The sequence below is a fragment of the Scyliorhinus torazame genome, chromosome 15 (assembly GCF_047496885.1).
Source record: "Scyliorhinus torazame isolate Kashiwa2021f chromosome 15, sScyTor2.1, whole genome shotgun sequence".
Classification (NCBI taxonomy): Eukaryota; Metazoa; Chordata; class Chondrichthyes; order Carcharhiniformes; family Scyliorhinidae; genus Scyliorhinus; species Scyliorhinus torazame.
In genome coordinates this window covers 20,064,975-20,073,321 of record NC_092721.1, presented here as the reverse complement: position 1 = coordinate 20,073,321, position 8,347 = coordinate 20,064,975, and the positions used below count along the sequence as shown (strand labels likewise).

At 50.5% G+C, this 8,347-nt stretch overlaps 1 long non-coding RNA gene across 2 annotated transcripts in view; it reads right to left on the bottom strand.

Annotated features, from left to right (window-relative positions):
• Positions 1-2,898: 2,898 nt before the first annotated feature.
• LOC140391369 (uncharacterized) overlaps positions 2,899-8,347 on the bottom strand; it is a 214,172-nt gene continuing 208,723 nt past the window's right edge. For both annotated transcript variants that reach the window (XR_011935013.1, XR_011935014.1), the window contains exon 3: positions 2,899-4,261. This is a non-coding gene — a long non-coding RNA (uncharacterized lncRNA). The remainder of the gene's footprint in view (positions 4,262-8,347) is intronic.

The window sequence follows — 8,347 nt, the reverse complement described above, 5'->3', positions numbered from 1 at the left end:
TGGATCCGTGGAACACATACAGGCCACCAACACTTAAAATAGTGCCACACTATTTTATTAAGCTAGAAACTGTTGAACATACTTTCACTGTGGGTTAACACGATGTTAGATTAAACTAAAGACCTATGCCTATCCTAACCAGTCTATGCACTCAGCACATGGTGAAGATCTGTGCTGTAAGCTGTAAGCTCTGTCCTTCTGAGAGGCTGCATCCCGAAAGAGCTGGAAAACTGATGCTCCCTGTCTTTATAGTGAGTGTGCTCTAACTGGTGATTGGCTGCGGTGTTGTGTGTGTTGATTAGTCTTGCTGTGTGTCCATCAGTGTGTGTCTGCACCATGATACACTGGTGTATATTATGACAGTAACTTTGAGCAGGAGATACCTGGGCCTGGGGTGACTGGCAAAATGGCAGTGAACACTTTGAGGTCTCCAAAGACCCTGTTTTTCTGTAAATATCTTTACTAAGTAACCTCTGTCGTGATATAGGGCGCGTTCTTCCAGCCACGCTGCGTCAGAATAGCATCTCGCTGCGACACAACATGGCCGGTGAAGGTTGGGAGACTCCCACTCCCAGGATCCACCCGTCTCGCGAAATGCCACGTTTTGGCAAATCTGCATATTAAAGAGAGGCAGTAAGCCTTACTTTAATGTGCAGATTCCCGAGGTACCTGAGGCTTTGGGATTCAATCCCTTCGCCTCGGGGATCGCAGGCGAACACCATTTAGCATTGGTCTCCACAAACAGGGACCAGATGGAATGGCACTCGTGGGGCCTCCAAGGGGATTGGAGGTGCCCAGCTGCATCCCCTTTGGGCAGGGTGGTGTCCTGGCACTACTGGTGCCACCTGGGTACTGTGGCAATGCCAGACTGATACCCAGGTGGCATTGACAGCTGGTGGGGCATGGGGCACTGTCAGGGTGCCAAGATTAGGTCAGGGTTGGCCGCCATGGGTGTTGGGAGTTTGAGGGGGGGTGAGTGCGGAGGACCCTCCCATGTTGTGTTCGGGCTGGGGAGAGGTTAGGTTTTTTTTTGTCGGCCTCGCTACAACGGGCAGTTTCAGCGAGTGGAGTTCCCCATGTAAAAAACGGGGCTACGTGCCGCCTCGGCCGCGCGTTTCCCATTTAGGCCCCTTATTCAACACGAGTAGCGCTGAATAGCCGTGTGTTTCTCAGCACTGCGAGTGCCGGGAAGCATGTGGCTAAACGCGCTCGTGAGGGAACTTTGTTCCCTTTTGGGAAGACCGCGGCCGTTGTTTGTGCTGCATTGTACTGCACGTAATTCAACATGCTGATTAGCATACTGCTGAATATTTAAATGGCCTGCATCATCTCGGGAAGTGATGCAAGTTAGCATGTGACATGATAATTGGAATGAGGTCTTGTGACGCAGTCGGTAACGCCCCCTGCTCTGAGCCGCAAGCTTCAGTTTCAAGTCCCACCCCAGGATTTGATGGCCAGGGAAGGTGCGTTCATTACACGACCAAACAGGTTCGGCATCAACCTGTAAATCCTTCCATCATACACCAGAGGCAAGCACTGAGAGTGGGAGTTATTCCTGGTTAGCCCTCTAGTGGGATAAACAGTGGGCTATCCAGGATAGCCCTGGAGCAATATGTAGTAGCTCCAGACGACAACATATATGTGAAAACGTGTTTCCATAGCAACTCTGAATCTTTGTGGGACTGGTTTGCCCATTTTGGCTGGACGGCCGGTGCGCATCAGATTGGTCCCAACAGGATGGGGTTCAACCCCTGTTCTGGCTCGGGTGGTTTGGGACTGACAACATTGCTCTCCCTGTGGTAGAGATCGTGGTGCTGTGGGCTGGGCCTGCCTTCAGCCAGTAGAAAGTAGTCATTGGAACAGTGTTGATCAGTGAGTAACATGTGTATGAAAAGCTCTCCTGGAATCCTAGTCCTCACAAAAGAATCCTTTTGTTTAAATCACCAATCATTGGCACAGCGCTTGTGTTCAGAACCAATTCTTTTTTTACTGAGTACTTGCTTGATTAAGAATCAGTGCCAACATTTTCCGGTGCTCCCGCTGGCAGGATTTTTCAGACCCACCGATAGCAAGCTTTTCACAGCACGTTCCCTGGTGGTGGAGGGCGCAGGGCACGCCAAACCCCGGAGACATCGGCGAGATCGGAAGATCCCGCTGCCAACCAGTGGCAGACTGCTTCTACCGCTGGAAAATATGCTGCTGGGCAACTGTGGGAAATCCCACCCATTACTTTTTTAAAATTGTTTTTACATTCATCCTGTTACAAGTTAAGCAAACAGTGCAGCTGCCATTTGAGCAGAGGAAGTAGGCATGGAGGCAAACTGAGAGCAGCATTAAAACTCAGAATGTCAATCATCATAGAATCGTAGAATTAACAGTGCAGAAGGATGCCATTCGGCCCATCAAGTTTGCACCAGCTCTTGGAAAGAGCACCCACACCTCCACCTTATCCCTGTAACCCACTAACCCCACCTAACCTTTTTATCCTCTGATTATCTCCTTATTTCTGCTGACTTTGTGTTAAACATTGGAATAGATTTGATCAACGCGGTTTAAAGTGCCAGTGGGCATAGTATAGATGGGAAATAAAATATACCAGTAAATATGCCAGTCAAACAATTTTATTGCTCTGGTAAACTTTTTACGTTGTCCTGATTCCAATGATTTATTGATTAGTGATTATTTCATCCTCATCAGAAACAAATTGGAGGAAATCCTGATAGATTCATAGAATCATAACACCTCTGCAATGCAGAAGGGGGCTATTCGATCCATCGGGTCTGCACTGACCCTTGAAAGTGCACCCCACCCAGGCCCGCTCCCCCCCACCCCATCCCCGCAAGCCGACCTTCCCTGCACATCCCTGGACTACTCTGGCCTCCCCAACGACCGGAGAATCCCGCCCGAGGTCAATGGACTTGTCTCGCCGTGGCGATCTTGCGGTGGAAAGAATCCAGCCTAATGTGGTGCAATTTTATCACGTCCAATCCACCTAACCCGCACATCTTTGGACTGTGGGTGGAAACCGGAGCACCCGGAGGAAACCCACGCAGACACGGGGAGGACGTGCAGACTCCGCACAGACCGTCACCCGAGGCCAGAATCGAACTTGGCTCCCTGGCGCTGTGAGGCAGCAGTGCTAACCACTGTGCCATCGTGAATACCTGCAAATTGTAAACCTGTAAACCGTAACTGATACCTGTAAATAAACCCTGCTTTCTAAAAAAAATCATTAAAATACTCCAAGTTTAAATGCAGCATGTTCAGAATATGAATATTGTATGGTATTTTAATGAGGGGCCTATGATTGCTAATCTAATACAACTAATTAGCTAACCTAAGAACGGTTCATCATACAGCGAATGCCATAACAGATTTAAATTCTAGCTGCTATTAACACAACTGGTTATTTTGCACAAGGCCCTCTGAAGCTCACCAGAATTTGACAAGTGGTTGTCCAGCCAAATAATTGCCGAACCCATGCAGAAGATGATTTTACCAATCCAGCGTGCGTTCTTGGTTACCGTCTGTTTTAATCCTTGCCGTACTTCATGAAGTTTGCCGTTGCTTACCGAGAGTGGATTCCACTTTAGCCCAGGGTTTGCTGGGGAGCGAGTTTGGTGCGTGTGAAGGTCTGAAATACACTGGCCATCAGCCATTTCCTGAGAATCAGGGAAAATGCAGCCGGCGCATATTTTGTATTGAAAGTGTGCTAAATCGTTACTCCTTATTCCACACCTCATGGTCCTTGAGGAAAATACATTGACATTAACACTGAGTGCAATGCTAAAATGGGGCTATCAACAGCTACCAAAGCACTGTGCATTCTCGCTCAGACTAAAGTTTTTAAGACGCAGCATTGTAAAATTAGACAGAGTTTGAGCACATACTCCAAAGATATGCCGGTTAGGCTGGGCTAAATTTCCCTTCAGTGTCCAAAGATGAGCAGGTTCAGTCGGGTTCCGGGGTTAGGGTTATGGGGATAGGGCGGGGGAGTGGATCAAGGTGGGGTGCTCTTTCAGAGGGCCGGTGCAGTCCCGATGGGCCGAAAGGCCTCTTTCTACACTGTGGAAATTCTATGGATTCTATGGACTTGACCTGGAAACCTTTCAATACATTTCTGTGTTTGTCCCGGACGTACTTCCAGATTCAGGCTTCAGAAGGAACGGATTTCCGTTTTTCCGTTCTTTCCGCCTGGCTGCTCTCACTCTCTTCTTCATTCTCCTATTTCAAAAAAGAATGATCTTCCATCCGGCATCCCCTGCAAAAAGGAAGTTACATCTTAGAAGTGAGCTATGGATCATCCTGTTTTCTTCAATATAAATTTAGAGTGCCCAATTCAGTTTTTTCCGATTAAGGGGCAATTTAGCATGGCCAATTCACCTACCCTGCACATAATCTGGGTTGTGGGGGCGAAACCCCCGCAAACACGGGGATAATGTGCAAACTCTACACGGACAGTGACCCAGAGCCGGGATCGAACCTGGGACCTCGGCGCCGTGAGGCAGGAGTGCTAGCCACTGCGCCACCGTGCCACCCCCTAACTATAGATCATCCTGCTGCAGCCACATCTGTCCCAACAGGGGCAGAATATTTTTAAGGTGACCAGCCGCCCCTTTAACATAGATGTGCTGTTGATGGTTAATATAACGCCTTGCTTTATACGCTCTGTGCGAAAGGCACTGAGTTATTACGAAAATAGGCTGACTCAGCTCCTAGCATAGCAAAGGTGCAAAGCAGCAGGTCCTTTGAGGCCAAGGACGCGGGGTCCACATCACCAACCCTTCTGTTCCTTTGCGGCAGAGGCTGGTGTGGAAAAACCTGGGTAATTTTGTTTAATTTTGATTGGACAGTGAAAGCTGTGCGATTTAAAAACAAATACTACTACTCAAATTCCTGTGCCAAGCTGCTATTGATAACTTTTTACACATTTTGGTAGCATTAGGCTGGAAAGAGAGATCATTCAAATGTAAATAATTCTGTGTGACTGGTTCAGTTTTTAGACGATGGATGGTTCCTTATTAAATGAGCCTTCAGTGAGTCATTTAAAATCCAGAAACTCCCATAGGAACAGGAGTCGGCCATTCAGCCCTGGAACCTGTTCCTCCACTCAGCCAGAGTGTGGCTTTTAACTGCGTCGACTTGCTTTGGTTCAATACCACTCTATATGCTTGTCTGGCAAAAAGCTATCACAGTAATTCTGGTCTGGCTAATAAGCAGCTGTTCTATTCAATTCGGAGAAGCAATTTCAAAAGATACAATCAACTTAAAATCCTGAAAGATAGAAGAAAATCGTCCAAATTATCACAAAGCATTGAACATCAATCAGGCACTGGATTTTATGGGGGTCTCAGGGGTGTCTTGTGCTGGCTGGGGAGCCCCCCCCCCCCCGCCAGATTCCTTCTACCAGGCAGGCCCGCCGATAGCAAGTGCCATTCAGGCACTTAATAATAATAATAATCTTTATTGCCACAAGTAGGCTTACATTAACACTGCAATGGAGTTACTGTGAAAGGCTCCGAATCGCAACATTCCGGCGCCTGTTCGGGTACACAGAGGAAGAATTCAGAATGTCCAAATTACCGAACAGCATGTCTTTCGGGACTTGGAGGAAGAAACCGGAGCGCCCGGAGAAAACACACCCAGACACGGGCAGAACGTGCAGACTCCGCACAGACAGTGACCCAAGCCGGGAATCGAACCCGGGACGCTGGCACAGTGAAGCAACTGTGCTAACCACTGTGCGGCTATTTCCCAAGACCAAGGACCCCAGGAGTGAAAGCCCCGCCCGCCAAGAGCTGCTGGCAATCAGAGGCCAGCGGCTGTTTTGAACGCTATCTTCACTGGGAAGGCTGTGACTGCTGCCGGAATGGCGTCGATTAGAGGCCCAGAATCGAGGAGCCACTCACGTGAGTAATGGCAGGAGGGATTTTGTGGGGCGCGGGTCATGTGGATGTCGGGGAATCAGCAGCAAGGTGAATAAGGACCGCCACCACACCCCTCTCCATGGACCCCATGCGGCCAGCGGGCGCCGCCATCTTCCTCCTCCAGGACCACGTGTGGCCTCCGGGAGCTGCCATCTTGTCCCACGGACGCCACGTGTGATGGATGGGTGCCGCCATATTGTGCACCTCCAGCCCTGTGCGACCAGTGGGCGCCGCCATCTTGAATGGACTCCCAGGACCCCAGTTTGGCTGACCACACACCGCCCAAATAGAACATCCAACTGCTGCCAAGATTAGCCTTTGGTGACCCTGGACCAGTCTCGGCCCCGAACACTCTCGACTGCTACGAAGACGGTGCTTATCAATGGGCATGAAACGTCCTGCCTATTCGACTCTGGGAGCACGGAGAGCTTCATACACCCCGGCACGGTAAGGCACTGTTCTCTCCCCGTCCACCCTGTTAATCAAAAAATCTCCCTGGCCTCCGGATCTCACTCAATAGAGATCAAGGGGTTTTGTGTAGCTAACCTCACGGTCCAGGGAAGGGAGTTCAAAAACTACCGACTCTACGTCCTTCCCCACCTCCGCGCAGCCACACTCCTTGGGTTGGACTTTCAGTGCAACCTCCAAAGTCTAACTTTCAAATTCGGCGGCCCTATACCCCCCTCACAGTCTGCAGCCTCGCGAACCTCAAGGTCGATCCGCCTTCCCTGTTTGCAAACCTCACCCTGGATTGCAAACCCGTCGCCACCAGGAGCAGACGGTACAGTGCCCAGGACCGGATCTTTAGTCTGTCAGAGGTCCAATGGTTACTGAAGGAAGGTGTCATTGAAGCTAGTAACAACCCCTGGAGAGCTCGTAGTGGTTGTAAAGACCGGGGAGAAGCATAGCATGGTCATCAACTACAGTCAGACCATCAACAGATTAATGCACCTTGACGCGTACCCTCTCCCCCGCATATATGACCTGGCCAACAGGATCGCGCAATACAAGGTCATTTCCACGGTGGATCTTAAGTCTGCCTACCACCAGCTCCCCATTCGCACTAGTGACCGCAAATACACTGCTTTCGAAGCAGATGGGCGGCTCTACCACTTCTTAAGGGTTCCCTTCGGTGTCACTAACGGGGTCTCGGTCTTCCAACGAGAGATGGACCGAATGGTTGACCGGTACGGTTTACGGGCCACATTCCCGTATCTCGATAATGTCACCATCTGCGGCCACAACCAGCAGGACCACGACACCAACCTCCGAAAATTCCTCCAGACCGCAAAAATCCTTAACCTCACGTATAACAAGGATAAATGCGTGTTCAGCACCGACCGCCTAGCCATCCTCGGCTACGTAGTGCGTAATGGAGTTATAACCCCGACCCTGAACGCATGCACCCACTTATGGAGTTCCCCCTCCCGCACTGCTCCAAGGCCCTGAAGCGCTGCCTAGGTTTTTTTTCCTACTATGCCCAGTGGATCCCCAACTATGCGGACAAGGCCCGTCCACTGATCCAATCCACAGCTTTTCCCCTGTCGATAGAGGCCCGCCAGGCCTTCAGCCACATCAAAGCTGACATTGCAAAGGCCACGATGCATGCCATCGATGAGTCCCTCCCCTTCCAGGTCGAGAGCAACGCGTCTGATGTAGCTCTGGCGGTTACCCTCAACCAAGCGGGAAGACCCGTGGCCTTCTTCTCACGTACCCTCCACGCTTCTGAAATCCGCCATTCCTCAGTCGAAAAGGAGGCCCAGTCCATAGTAGAAGCTGTGCGACATTGGACGCCTTACCTGGCCGGCAGGAGATTCACTCTCCTCACTGACCAACAGTCGGTTGCTTTCATGTTCGATAATGCACAGCGGGGCAAGATACAAAAACGACAAGATCTTACGGTGGAGAATTGAACTCTCCACCTACATCTATGAGATCTTGTATCGTCCCGGGAAGCTAAACGAGCCTCCTGATGCCCTATCAAGCGGCACATGTGCCAACGCACACGTGGACTGCCTCCGATCCCTCCACGAGGACTTCTGCCACCCGGGGGTCACTCAATTTTTCCATTTCATCAAGACCCGCAACCTGCCCTACTCCATCGAGGAGGTCAGGACAGCCACCAGGAATTGCCAAATCTGCGCGGAGTGCAAGCCGCACTTCTACAGGCCAGAGAAAGCGCACCTGATAAAGACTTCCCGTCCCTTTGAATGCCTCAGTATGGATTTCAAAGGACCCCTCCCCTCCATCAACCGCAACACGTACTTCCTGAACGTGATTGACGAGTACTCCCGGTTCCCATTCGCCATCCCCTGCCCCGACATGACCGCAACCACCGTCATAAAAGCCCTCCACAGTATCTTTACGCTGTTCGGGTTCCCCGTTTACATACACAGTGATAGGGGTCCTCCTTTATGAGC